The following is a 14,941-nucleotide window of genomic DNA, read 5'->3' on the forward strand; positions in this document are numbered from 1 at the left end:
TTCACACTGGCGTTTTTTTGAATATGTCGCAATGCGTCGTTTAGTTGTTTGCAGGATGTGTTTTTGCCCCATAGAGTAACATTACCGACGTATTGACTGTTGAGAATTCTGCTCTTGGGTTCCCTCCAGTGGTTGTAGGTGGGAATGCAGTTGTCTCTGAGTCGCAGTCCTGGCCAGGTGTATCTGCTGATTGCAGTTCTGACTGGGATATTTAGGTGTGCAGGATTCATTAGTCCTTGCCAGTTGTCAATGTTTCTTCTGAAGTGTTGGTTCACTTTCTGGCTTCTCCTGCTCAGCTGTCAATTCAGCAAAGATAAGTGTCTGGTTTTTGTTTCTGTGGCACATATACAGTGTGCTTATATTCTGTGCTATTCATTTGTTTTTCTCTTGTCCAGCTTAGACTGTGTCTGTGTTTTCTCAGTCTTGTTGGATTCTCTGGAGATGCAGATATACGCTCCACATCTTTAGTTAGATGGTGGAGTTTTTGTATTTTCTGCTGTGGATATTTTTGGAAGGATTTTTAATACTGACCGCTTAGTATCCTGTCCTATCCTTTCCTATTTAGCTAGTGTGTGCCTCATTTGCTAAATCCTGTTTCCTGCCTGCGTGTGTCTTTTCCTCTACTACTCACAGTCAATATTTGTGGGGGGCTGCCTATCCTTTGGGGTTCTGCTCTGAGGCAAGGTAGAAATTCCTATTTCCATCTATAGGGGTATTTAGTCCTCCGGCTGTGTCGAGGTGTCTAGGTTTTGTTAGGCACAATCCACGGCTACTTCTAGTTGCGGTGATAAGATCAGGGTTTGCGGTCAGTATAGTTACCACCTACTCCAGTGGAAGTTTTCATGCTGCGCCAAGGTCACCTGATCATAACAGTACAACTGGCAACGACTAATGAATCCTGCACACCTAAATATCCCAGTCAGAACTGCAATCAGCAGATACACCTGGCCAGGACTGCGACTCAGAGACAACTGCATTCCCACCTACAACCACTGGAGGGAACCCAAGAGCAGAATTCACAACAATTGACACACGTCGCAACCGTCGTGCGATGGTTGCGCCGTGTTATGGCGGACCGCCGGGAGCAAAAAACGTTAAATGTAACGTTTTTTGCTGCTGACTGACCGCTTTTTCCGAACGCGTATGCGCGGCCGGAACTCCGCCCCCACCTCCCCGCACCTCACAATGGAGCAGCGGATGCGCCGGATAAATGCATCCGCTGCACCCGTTGTGCGGCGCATCAAACGCTAGAGTCGGAATCTCGGCCCGACGCAATGCGACGGGCCGAATCCGACGCTAGTGTGAAAGTAGCCTAACACCTTTCCTACTTAAGGCATAATAGGTTGTTTTATCCGGGAAGGAGGAGTTTCTGCAAATGGAAGCACTGGTATATCTTGGTGATTGTGCGGGCAGAGGGGCTGAGCCTGGCACCATCACCTTAGGAGCTTGGCTTAACTGGTAGATGAGCTTCCTTCCTCACCAGATCTGCCCCTTCAACGCAATCAAGTGGACTCAATGGTTTTCACTGCAGTCAGAGGTCAAAGATAGACTGCCAGATATAGTGACCAGTTAGGTCCCGCAATTAGTATGGTGTGAGAGGCCCCCTGTAGTGCAGTATTTTGGATTGCTGATCAAGCTATTGAAAGTTTAAATCCTATAGAGGGATGATGTAAAAATGGTTTAGCAAAAAGTTTTAAAAATACTTAACCCCTTCCCGACCTTTGACGCCACGTAGGCGTCATGAAAGTCGGTGCCATTCCGACCCATGACGCCTATGCGGCGTCATGGAAAGATCGCGTCCCTGCAGATCGGGTGAAAGGGTTAACTCCCATTTCACCCGATCTGCAGGGACAGGGGGAGTGGTAGTTTAGCCCAAGGGGGGTGGCTTCACCCCCTCGTGGCTACGATCGCTCTGATTGGCTGTTGAAAGTGAAACTGCCAATCAGAGCGATTTGTAATATTTCACCTATTATAACGGGTGAAATATTACAATCCAGCCATGGCCGATGCTGAAATATCATCGGCCATGGCTGGAAATACTAGTGTGCCCCCACCCCACCCCTCCGATCGCCCCCCCAGCCCTCCGATCTGGCCGGTACACTGCTCCGGCTCCCCTCCGTCCAGTGCTCCGCTCCCCCCCGTGCTCTTGTCCGCTCCCCCCGTGCTCCAATCACCCCCCCGTGCTCCAATCACTCCCCCTGCACTCCGATCCACCCCCCCTGGTGCTCCGTTCCACCCCCCCGTGCTCCGTTCCACCCCCCCGTGCTCCATTCCAGCCCCCCCGTGCTCCGTTCCACGCCCCACGTGCTCCGTTCCACCCCTCCCGCACTCCGATTCCCCCCCCCCCGTGCTCCGATCCCCCCCCCCGTGGTCCCCCCCCACCCCATCATACTTACCGATCCAGCCGGGGTCCCGTCCGTCTTCTCCCTGGGCGCCGCCATCTTCCAAAATGGCGGGCGCATGCGCAGTGCGCCCGCCGAATCTGCCGGCCGGCAGATTCGTTCCAAAGTGCATTTTGATCACTGAGATAGATTATATCTCAGTGATCAAAATAAAAAAAATAATAAATGACCCCCCCCCCTTTGTCACCCCCATAGGTAGGGACAATAAAAAAATAAAGAAATTTTTTTTTTCCACTAATGTTAGAATAGGGTTAGGGTTAGGGGTAGGGTTAGGGGTAGGGTTAGGGTTAGGGGTAGGGCTAGGGTTAGGGGTAGGGTTAGGGCTAGGGGTAGGGGTAGGGTTTCGGTATGTGCACACGTATTCTGGTCCTCTGCGGATTTTTCCGCTGCGGATTTGATAAATCCGCAGTGCTAAACCGCTGCGGATTTATGGCGGATTTACCGCGGTTTTTCTGCGCATTTCACTGCGGTTTTACAACTGCGATTTTCTATTTGAGCAGTTGTAAAACCGCTGCGGAATCCGCACAAAGAAGTGACATGCTGCGGAATGTAAACCGCTGCGTTTCCGTGCAGTTATTCCGCAGCATGTGTACAGCGATTTTTGTTTCCCGTAGGTTTACATTGAACTGTAAACTCATGGGAAACTGCTGCGGATCCGCAGCGTTTTCCGCAGCGTGTGCACATACCTTTAGAATTAGGCTATGTGCACACGGTGCGGATTTGGCTGCGGATTCGCAGCAGTGTTCCATCAGGTTTACAGTACCATGTAAACATATGGAAACCAAATCCGCTGTGCCCATGGTGCAGAAAATACCACGCGGAAACGCTGCGTTGTATTTTCCGCAGCATGTCAATTCTTTGTGCGGATTCCGCAGCGTTTTACACCTGTTCCTCAATAGGAATCTGCAGGTGAAATCCGCACAAAAAACACTGGAAATCCGCGGAAAATCCGCAGGTAAAACGCAGTGCCTTTTACCCGCGGATTTTTCAAAAATGGTGCGAAAATATCTCACACGAATCCGCAACGTGGGCACATAGCCTTAGGGTTAGGGTTGGAATTAGGGTTGTGGTTATGGTTAGGGGTGTGTTGGGGTTAGGGTTGTGGTTAGGGGTGTGTTGCGGTTAGGGTTGTGTTTAGGGTTATGGCTACAGTTGGGATTAGGGTTAGGGGTGTGTTGGGGTTAGTGTTGGAGGTAGAATTGAGGGGTTACCACTGTTTAGGCACATCAGGGGTCTCCAAACGCAACATGGCGCCACCATTGATTCCAGCCAATCTCGTATTCAAAAAGTCAAATGGTGCTCCCTCACTTCCGAGCCCTGACGTGTGCCCAAACAGTGGTTTACCCCCACATATGGGGTACCAGCATACTCAGGACAAACTGCGCAACAATTACTGGGGTCCAATTTCTCCTGTTACCCTTGTGAATCAAAAAAAATGCTTGCTAAAACATAATTTTTGAGGAAAGAAAAATGATTTTTTATTTTCACGGCTCTGCGTTGTAAACGTCTGTGAAGCACTTGGGGGTTCAAAGTGCTCACCACACATCTAGATAAGTTCCTTGGGGGTCTAATTTCTAAAATGGGGTCACTTGTGGGGGTTTCTACTGTTTAGGCACACCAGGGGCTCTGCAAACGCAACGTGACACCCGCAGACCATTCCATCAAAGTCTGCATTTCAAAAGTCACTACTTCCCTTCTGAGCCCCGACGTGTGCCCAAACAGTGGTTTACCCCCACTCATGGGGTATCAGCGTACTCAGGAGAAACTGGACAACAACTTTTGGGGTCCAATTTCTCCTGTAACCCTTTGGAAAATAAAAAATTCTGGGCTAAATAATTATTTTTGAGGAAAGAAAACGTATTTATTATTTTCACGGCTCTGCATTATAAACTTCTATGAAGCACTTGGGGGTTCAAAGTGCTCACCACACATCTAGATAAGTTCCTTTGGGGGTCTAGTTTCCAAAATGGGGTCACTTGTGGGGGGTTTCTACTGTTAAGCCACATCAGGGGCTCTGCAAACGCAACGTGACGCCCACAGAGCATTCCATCAAAGTCTGCATTTCAAAACGTCACTACTTCACTTCCGAGCCCCGGCATGTGCCCAAACAGTGATTTACCCCCACATATGGGGTATCAGCGTACTCAGGAGAAACTGGACAACAACTTTTGGGGTCAAATTTCTCCTGTTACCCTTGGGAAAATAAAAAATTGCAGGCTAAAAGATCATTTTTGAGAAAATAATTTTTTTATTTTTTTTCATGGCTCTGCGTTATAAACTTCTGTGAAGCACTTGGGGGTTCAAAGTCCTCACCACACATCTAGATTAGTTCCTTTGGGGGTCTAGTTTCCAAAATGGTGTCATTTCTGGGGGATCTCCAATGTTTAGGCACACAGGGGCTCTCCAAACGTGACATGGTGTCCGCTAATGATTGGAGCTAATTTTCCATTTAAAAAGCCAAATGGCGTGCCATCCCTTCCGAGCCCTGCCGTGCGCCCAAACAGTGGTTTACCCCCACATATTGGGTATCTGCGTACTCAGGACAAACAGGACAACAATATTTGGGGTCCAATTTCTCCTATTATCCTTGGCAAAATAGGAAATTCCAGGCTAAAAAATCATTTTTGAGGAAAGAAAAATTATTTTTTATTTTCATGGCTCTGCGTTATAAACTTCTGTGAAGCACCTGGGGGTTTAAAGTGCTCAATATGCATCTAGATAAGTTCCTTGGGGGGTCTAGTTTCCAAAATGGGGTCATTTGTGGGGGAGCTCCTATGTTTAGGCACACAGGGGCTCTCCAAACGCGACATGGTGTCCGCTAACAATTGGAGCTAATTTTCCATTCAAAAAGTCAAATGGCGCTCCTTCCCTTCCGAGCCTTACCATGTGCCCAAACAGTGGTTTACCCCCACATATGAGGTATTGGTGTACTCAGGAGAAATTGCCCAACACATTTTAGGATCCATTTTATCCTGTTGCCCATGTGAAAATGAAAAAATTGAGGCTAAAAGAATTTTTTTGTGAAAAAAAAGTACTTTTTCATTTTTACGGATTAATTTGTGAAGCACCTGGGGGTTCAAAGTGCTCACTATGCATCTAAATAAGTTCCTTGGGGCGTCTAGTTTCCAAAATGGGGTCACTTGTGGGGGAGCTCCAATTTTTAGGCACACGGGGGTCTCCAAACGTGACATGGTGTCCGCTAAAGAGTGGAGCCAATTTTTGATTCAAAAAGTCAAATGGCGCTCCTTCCCTTCCAAGCCCTGCCGTGCGCCCAAACAGTGGTTTACCCCCACATATGAGGTATCAGCGTACTCAGGACAAATTGGACAACAACTTTCGTGGTTCAGTTTCTCCTTTTACCATTGGGAAAATAAAAAAATTGTTGCTAAAAGATAATTTTTGTGACTAAAAAGTTAAATGTTCATTTTTTCCTTCCATGTTGCTTCTGCTGCTGTGAAGCACCTGAAGGGTTAATAAACTTCTTGAATGTGGTTTTGAGTACCTTGAGGGGTGCAGTTTTTAGAATGGTGTCACTTTTGGGTATTTTCAGCCATATAGACCCCTCAAACTGACTTCAAATGTGAGGTGGTCCCTAAAAAAAATGGTTTTGTAAATTTCGTTGTAAAAATGACAAATCGCTGGTCAAATTTTAACCCTTATAACTTCCTAACAAAAAAAAATTTTGTTTCCAAAATTGTGCTGATGTAAAGTAAACATGTGGGAAATGTTATTTATTAACTATTTTGTGTCACATATCTCTCTGGTTTAACAGAATAAAAATTCAAAATGTGAAAATTGCGAAATTTTCAAAATTTTCGCCAAATTTCCGTTTTTATCACAAATAAACGCAGAATTTATTGACCTAAATTTACCACTAACATGAAGCCCAATATGTCACGAAAAAACAATCTCAGAACCGCTAGGATCCGTTGAAGCGTTCCTGAGTTATTACCTCATAAAGGGACACTGGTCAGAATTGCAAAAAACGGCAAGGTCTTTAAGGTCAAAATAGGCTGGGTCATGAAGGGGTTAAAAAAACAAACAAGTTCATGTTAAATTGTTTTGCCCATAAAATCACATTAATATTATACAAAAAGAAAAATAAAGCCACATATTTGGTGCCACCATGTCTGGTACTACCTGAGCTATAAAACTTTCACATTATTTAATCCCTTAAGCAAACACTGTAAAATAAATACATAAAAGCAGAGCAAAAACTGTGTTTCTCCTACGCCTCATTGGGGGCCACAGGACCATGGGTGTTATGCTTCTGCCACTAGGAGGACACTAAGTAAACACAGAAAGATTAACTCCTCCCCTGCAGTATACACTCTCTCACTGGCGAATATACAACCAGTTCTTGCTTAGTGTCTGTAGGAGGCACTTGGGTCTGTTTCAGACCCCAACGTTTCTATTTTCATTTTTATTTTCTGTAAATTATTTTTTAATTAACGGAGTGAAGGGGGCGACGGATTCCTGTTCTAGGGTCCGCTGTCCCCCCGAACCATCAACAGGCGAGCACGCAGAGTATACCTCCCCGTACCCTCTCCTGCGATGACTGGGGCACGCCAAATTCTATTCTTGGGCGACTGTTCCTCCTTTGGTCCCGATTTTCCCCCCTTTATAACACGGCGAGCACATAGAGCTTCTGCTCTCATGTTCCTCTCCTGGGCCCAACGCTATATGATCAGAGGCCCCCACCTGATGGCATCACTGCAGCCCCACGACCGCTGGAAGCTCCGGAGGTGAAGATGGATGGAGGGCCATCTCCATCCCCCGATCAGGGAGGATGGATGGAGTGCTTACCCTCACAAGTGACAGGAGGCTGGGGAGAGGCTGCATCGCTCTGTGTGTATATTCTCCTCGTGCTTACCGGCGTCGGAGAGTGCGGTCCTGGTCCCTGGGAAGAAGCGCTGTTGGCTTGGTGCCAGCGGCGGTCAGCCAGCGTTCCGTTGCAGGCCGCCGGCGCGCATCACCGGCAGGCCCCAGAAATTTAGTCCCTGGCTTTACAGCCGGACTAGGCCGCGGTTTGCATTGCTACGCACACCGCCGGAGCTCCACCCACTTCCTCGGCGCTTCTCGTCTGGAACGAGAGGCGCCCTGCAAAATCTCGGGGGCCATGTTGCTCGCACTCCTGTGAGGAATAATAATAATTTTATTTATATAGCGCCAACATATTCCTCAGCGCTTTACAAATTATAGTGGGGACTTGTACAGACAATAGACATTACAGCATAACAGAAATCGCAGTTCAAAATAGATACCAAGAGGAATGAGGACCCTGCTCGCAAGCTTACAAACTATGAGGAAAAGGGGCGACCCGAGAGGTGGATGGTAACAATTGCTTTAGTTATGGAGGAAACCAGCCGCACAGTGTCACCACGCTGACTGACAGCTCCGACAGCAACGGGGCCGCCGAAGATCCCTTCTGCCATCCTATTCCTCCATGGGGACACAGACACAGGACCGTGGGTAAGCTGTACCAGGAAGAGCTTAACCCCTTCTCTGCACACATACCCTGCCTATCTCTAAAGACACACTATGTCTCACCCTAAAGAGGCCAAAAGGGTTAATAAAAAGCACACAGTGTTTTTTACTTCATGTGCCACTTGCAGCACTGCCTTGCCCCGAGCTCAGAATACCCCGTTATGTGCGGATTGTGATCCGGCCTGTGTGCAGCCGCCTCCCAGCGCCACCAATGCTGCCTCCGACCCTGCTGAGCCTAGTCCCCCTGAGTGGGCCGCTTCCCTATCACGATCTATGGCTTCCCTGGCCAAGGCAATAGACTCCCTCCGGGGTCCCTCTTTAAGTCAGACCGCGGAGAACCCTGGCGACGGTACGGATCCGCCCACCTGCAGGGGGCGCACTCCGTCACTAAGGGCTCAGGGTTCTAGAAAACCGACCCATGTCGCGTCCCCTGATCACAGCCGTGCTTGTGTTTCAGCTTCTACAAGCTCAATTTCTCGTTCCCATTCTCCTGAGAACCATAACGCACACGACTCTGAATACGAGTCTGATGCATCTTTAGTCCAGGATTCCTTGACTTCTCAAGAGACGCTTGATTCTCTTATTAAGGCGGTCAACAAGACCCTGAAGGTGGATGGGGAACCCTTATCCACTCAGGAACACGTGGTGTCTTTTAAAAAGACTAAACATGCCCAAAAGGTATTCCCCACTCATCCTGAATTTAAGGACATTGTCCAGAATAACAGGGACCGGCCCGATAAACGTTTCACGGGTCAAAAGCCTATTGAGTCCAAATACCCTTTTGCTTCAGGAACTAATGAAGGACTGGCTACAGTCTCCTTCAGTGGATCCTGCCGTATCACATCTCGCCTCCAAAACGCTCCTATCCTTGTCTGACGGTTCTTCAGTCAAAAACCCCACTGACTGTCAAATTGATTACCTGGCTCGCTCTGTTTTCGAGGCTACAGGAGCGTCTCTTTCCATCTTTCGCCGCTACTTGGGTGGCTAAGGCTATGGTCGCTTGGGCTGAGGTGGTGACCACAACCATCCATGACTGTAATCTCCCTCCAAAGGCGATCAATCTGGCTAACTAGATAGCCCAAGCCGGGGACTTCGTGATTAATGCTTCAATAGACGCGGCCAATTGCGCTGCACAAGCAGCCGCAAACGCAATCTCTATCAGACGAGCCCTGTGGCTCAGAGTTTGGCGAGCAGATTTTGCTTCCAAAGAATCATTGACATCTCTGCCCTACCAAGCCCTCTGCCCTTTCTGACGCTACCGGAGGAAAGAGTAAATTCCTCCCTCAACAAAAACCTGCCCGGCCGTTTCGGTATCAACAACAACCCCCTATTCCGGCCCTTTCGCAACAATCCCAATTGGTCATCTCCATCCTCCGGAACAGGTCGATTATCGCGCGGAGACAGAGGTTCCCAGGACTCATACAGGCCCAACCGTAGCTGGAAACCCAGACCGAGGTCATCTGGATCTAAGGGATCCAGATCCCTTAGATCTTCCAATCAATAACTTGTTGCAACATCCGGAGGACATCGACAAAGTAGGCGGCCGTTTACTTTCGTTCCGCCAAGCCTGGCTCTCGGTCGCCCACGATGAGTGGGTCAGAGAACTGGTGTCCTCCGGATACAAAATAGAGTTTTCTTCCAAACCTCCCTCCCCCCTGACACGCTTCTTCCAGTCGTGTCCTCCCAAAACAAAGACAAGGGCCTTTCTCCAGGCCATACGGGCACTACAAGGAGACGGAGTCATCATTCCGGTTCCCCAAGACCAAAGGGTTTTACTCAAACCTATTCGTGGTCTCAAAAAAGGACAGTTCGCTGCGACCAATACTGGATCTAAAGCTTCTGAACAACTTTGTCAAAATTCAACGCTTCAGAATGGAATCTCTCCGTTCTGTTGTCGCGTCCATGGAAAAGGGAGCGTTCCTAGCATCCATAGACATCAAAGATGCTTACCTCCACATCCCAATTTTCCCTCCTCATCAACAGTTCCTTCGCTTCGCTTTTCGCGAGGAACACTTCCAGTTTGTGGCCTTACCCTTCGGCCTCGCTACCGCTCCCAGAGTTTTCACCAAGGTCATGGCAGCTGCCATGGCCATTCTTCATGCTTGGGGAGTGGTGGCACTTCTGTACCTGGATGACCTACTGATAAAAGGCCCATCATATCCAGCCTGCGAGGAGTCCGTCGATCTCACGGTGGATACACTTTCTTACCTGGGTTGGAAGACAAACTTCGACAAATCTTCTCCGGTCCCAGCTCAGCGGATTTCCTTCTTAGGAATGACCCTGGACACTTCCCACGGCTTGGTCATTCTCCCTCCAGAAAAGGCATTGGCCTTGCAGCAGGGTACATGGACTCTCTCCCGCCCAGTCTCACTCCATTCGTTTCAGCATGCGCCATCTCAGACAAATGGTAGCAGCCATGGAAGCGGTTCTGTTTGTGCAGTTCCTCCTCCGTCCCTTACAACATGCACTGCTGTCGGCATGAAACGGGAACCCGTCCTCTCTCGACCGTCGTCTGTCTTAGCAGGTCAGGCAGACCCTCAGGTGGTCTACCCTGAAGTCCTCCCTGTACCAGGGAAAGTCTTTTCTCCCAGTGCGCTGGCTGGTGGTGACCACCGATGCCAGCCTTTTGGGCTGGGGTGCGGTCTTCAACCAACACACAGCACAGGGGCGGTGGTCCACTCGAGAGTCGCGTCTCCCCATCAATATCCTGGAAATTCGAGCGATTAGACTAGCCTTGTTCAGTTTTCACCATCTCCTGGCAGGTCACCCCATCAGAATCCAGTCAGACAACGCCACAGCGGTGGCGTACATCAACCGTCAAGGGGGAACCCGCAGCAAGACGGCCATGCTTGAAGTGATTCACATCCTCCATTGGGCCGAGAGCAGCCATTCGCCCATCTTGGTGGTCCACATACCAGGTGTGGAGAATTGGGCGGCAGACTTCCTCAGTCGCCAGGGGCTCGCCTCGGGCGAGTGGTCCCTCCACCCAGAAGTTTTTCAGCAGATTTGTCATCACTGGGGGACCCCGGATGTGAACCTCATGGTTTCCAGGCTAAACAACAAGGTCCCCCCCAGTTCATTGCCCGATCCCTCGATCCACGTGCTGTCGGAGCAGATGCCCTGGTCCTGCCGTGGCATCAATTCCGCCTCCCGTACATTTTTCGCTCTATTCCCCTGCTACCGAAGGTCATCAAGAAGATCAGGACAGAAGGGGTACCGGTGATCCTAGTTGCGCCGGACTGGCCGCGCCGGGCATGGTACGCAGAACTGGTTCAGCTGGTCGCCGACGTCCCCTGGCGGCTTCCAGATCGCATGGGTCTTCTCTCACAGGGCCTGATTTACCACCAGAACTCCGGGGCCCTGTCTTTGACGGCGTGGCCATTGAATCCTGGATTCTGGCCCAAGCTGGATTCACCCCTGAGGTATCCTCCACCGTGATTAGTGCTAGGAAGTCCGTGTCCATGCGCATTTATCACCGTACCTGGCGAATCTTCTTCGCATGGTGCTACGCCCACGGAAGATCTCTGGTATTCTCCATCCCTTCCATATTGGAATTTCTCCAATCAGGCCTAGAGTCGGGTCTCGCAATTAGCTCTCTCAAGGGACAGGTGTCAGTCCTGTTCCAACGAAAAATTGCCACCAGATTACCGGTTAAGACGTTCATTCGGGGAGTTTCCCATGTGGCGCCTTTGGATTCATGGGATCTTAATTTGGTCCTTGGAGCTCTTCAGGAGGCCCCTTTCGAACCACTGCAGGACGTCTCTCTGACCTTCCTTTCCTGGAAGGTGGATTTTCTAGTGGCTATTACGTCAATCAGGCGTGTCTCGGAGTTGGCGGCTCTTTCCTGCCGACCCCGTTTCTGATTTTTTTTCACCCAGATAAGGCAGTCTTGAGGACCTCTCCTTCCTTTCTACCCAAAGTCGTTTCCTCCTTCCACCTCAATGAGGAGATTATTCTGCCTTCATTCTGTCCGGCACCAGTCCATCACGTTGAGAAAGCTCTGAACACTTTCGATGTGGTTAGAGCCCTTCGACGGTATGTCTCACAGACTGCTCCCTTCCGCAAGTCATATGTTCTATTCGTACTTCCAGAGGGACAAAGGAAGGGCTTGTCCGCTTCCAAGGCTACTCTAACCAAATGGATTTGATCGACTATTCAGGAATCCTATTGTGTCAGGGGTGCTTCTATCCCAGCAGAGATTAAGGCACATTCTACTCGGTCGGTGGGCGCCTCTTGGACCATTTGGCACCAGGCGTCAGCACAACAGGTCTGCAAAGCTGCGACTTGGTCCAGCTTGCATACTTTTACAAAACACTACCACATTCATTCTCTATCCTCTGCAGACGCTGCCCTTGGCAGGCGCTTTCTGCAGTCGGCAGTACCTAAGCTGTAAGCCTTTAGGTACCTTCACACTCAGCAACTTTACAACGAGAACAACGATCCGTGACGTTGCAGCGTCCTGGATAGCGATCTCGTTGTGTTTGACACGCAGCAGCGATCAGGATCCCGCTGTGCCATCGCTGATCGGAGCTAGAAGTCCAGAACTTTATTTGGTCGTCAGGTCGGCGTGTATCGTCATGTTTGACAGCAAAAGCAACAACGCCAGCAATGTTTTTACATGGAGCTAACAACCAGCGAGAACGATAAGTGAGTCGCCGTTACGTCACTGCATCCTTCTGGTGTTGCTGTTTTTGACGTCTCTACAGCAACTTAAACAGCGACGCTGCAGCGATTGGCTCGTTGTCTATATCGCTGCAGCGTCGCTGAGTGTGACGGTACCTTTTGATACATGGGGTATTAGCAGCTATGTTGCTCCCGACCCAGGAACTACTTTAGGACGTCCCATGGTCCTGTGTCCCCCAATGAGGCGTAGAAGAAATAGGGATTTTTGTGTACTCACCGTGAAATCCTTTTCTCCGAGCCAATCATTGGGGGACACAGCACTCACCCTGTTAGCCTATTGGCTTGTTGTTACTCCTTTTGTTTTTGACATAGTTTTATTGTCTCTTGTTTAATACTCCTACTGCTTTACTACCGAACTGGTTGTATATTGGCCAGTGAGAGGGTGTATATTGCAGGGGAGGAGTTAATCTTTCTGTGTTAACTTAGTGTCCTCCTAGTGGCAGCAGCATAACACCCATGGTCCTGTGTCCCCCAATGATTGGCTCGGAGAAAAGGATTTTACGGTGAGTGCACAAAAATCCCTATTTTTCATTATACTGTGACCCAAAAAGTGTAATTAAATAGGATCAAAAAGTCTTGTGAAAAGAAAACTGGTACCCCTGAAAACTCCATTTTGTCTCTCAAAAATTAATCCCTGACCTAATTAAAAACAAAAACAAAAACGCAAATCAAATAATATTGCTATGTGATAACAAACCTGTTTTATTTTTCTAAAAAAGATAGGTCCGTATCCAAAAGTAGCATAACGTATATAAATCTGGTATCTCCGTAATCGTGCTGACCTGAAGACTATCACTTCTACAGCATGGTATATGGGGCTTAAAAAAACAAACAATTATTTAACTTTTTTATGTGTGCATTTTGGCTTCACAAATATCTACTAAGATACTATGTACCCCATAATGGTACCAATAAAAACTTTTGTCATCCCTCAAAACCAAGCCTTTATATAGCTCTGTTGGCCTAAAAGTAAAGTTATAGCTCTCAACACATGACAATGCTGAAAGATTATTTATTTGTAGAAAGTAAATCCTGTTTTTTTTTATTTTTTTTTTTTTTATTGTGTAATAGTAGCAAAACCTAAAAATCCTATATAAGTCTGGTATCGCTGTAATTGTACTGACCCGGTGAATAGCGTAAAACCTAAAATAAAAGCAATTCTTGAACTGCTATATATTTGTTCATTCAGCTCCCAAAAAAATAGTGTAAGGCTCAGTTCACGTTTTTACTGGGCTCTACGTTGAGTACTTACATTGGAGATTCTGTCTATATCTTTCCAAAAAATGTGATTCAGATGAAATCCTCGACAGATCCATTCACTGTAACGAAGCAAATGGAGAACTTTGTATGGCCTCTGTTCTGGTGGTGTCCCATCTCTTTAGTGCAGTCAACGACACTCTTGTGCTCCTCAGTGGTGACACACAGAACTTTGTATGGCCTCTATTTTGGTGGCGTCCCATCTTTTTAGTGCCGTCAACAACACTTTTGTGCTCCTCTGTAAAGACAGAACAGAAGCCATACGATATTCAAAGTCCCCATTTGACTCATGACAGTGAATAGTTCTCCCATATTTCCCAGATTTAGACAGAAACCCCAATGTAAGTCCTCAGCATTAACTAAGTATTAAAAGCAATGAAAATTTTGTGTACTCAAAAATAGTATCAATGAAAACATAATCTCCATTAACAAAAACAAGTCCCCACTCTGGTCTGTAATGTGTCACTCTTGAAATATAGGGGGTTTCCACATTACTGGTAGCACAAAGGCTCTGGAAAAGAGATATAGACCTCACCCAACCCTCCCCCCAAAAAAAGATTGAGGGAAATCTCTGCTCCAGAATCAAAATCCCCCCCCCCCCTTCTGAGCCCCATAATGTGCCTAAAGAGCAGTTGGCATCCTCATGTTTGGCATTGCTGTAGCTTGGAGAGCCCACTTATTTATGGGATGCATGTCTTCAGAAGCACAAACCAAGGCACAATGTATTGGGCATGGGTTGGCATAGTCACAATTTTTGTTCTGCAATACCAAGTGCATGCTTATTTTTGGAGAACACCCGTGGAGACAAAATGGTCATTAGAATGGTAAATTAATTCCCAGAGGGGTCTAATTTCCAAAAATGAGACCACCTGAGGGGGATTTTTATGGTTCTGGCACCTTAAAGGATCCACAAAATGCGCACACACAAACACACACACACAAACTATTCCAGGAAAATCGGCTGCCCAAATAACGCTCCTTCCCAGCCAAGCCTTGCCGTGCTGCCAAACAGTAGTTTATTGCTCAATTTCTCCATTTACTGCTTTTGGAAATTAAACTTTAGCGCTAAATCAGCATTTTAGTGGAAAAAATGTCAGTTTTAATTTTTACTG

General features: G+C 47.9%; 1 protein-coding gene across 2 annotated transcripts in view; it reads left to right on the forward strand.

Annotated features, from left to right (window-relative positions):
• Positions 1 to 14,941, forward strand: part of THAP9 (THAP domain containing 9) — a 76,458-nt gene that overhangs the window by 3,563 nt on the left and 57,954 nt on the right. The window lies entirely within an intron of this gene.

This window comes from Ranitomeya imitator, chromosome 4 (assembly GCF_032444005.1).
Source record: "Ranitomeya imitator isolate aRanImi1 chromosome 4, aRanImi1.pri, whole genome shotgun sequence".
NCBI lineage: Eukaryota > Metazoa > Chordata > Amphibia > Anura > Dendrobatidae > Ranitomeya > Ranitomeya imitator.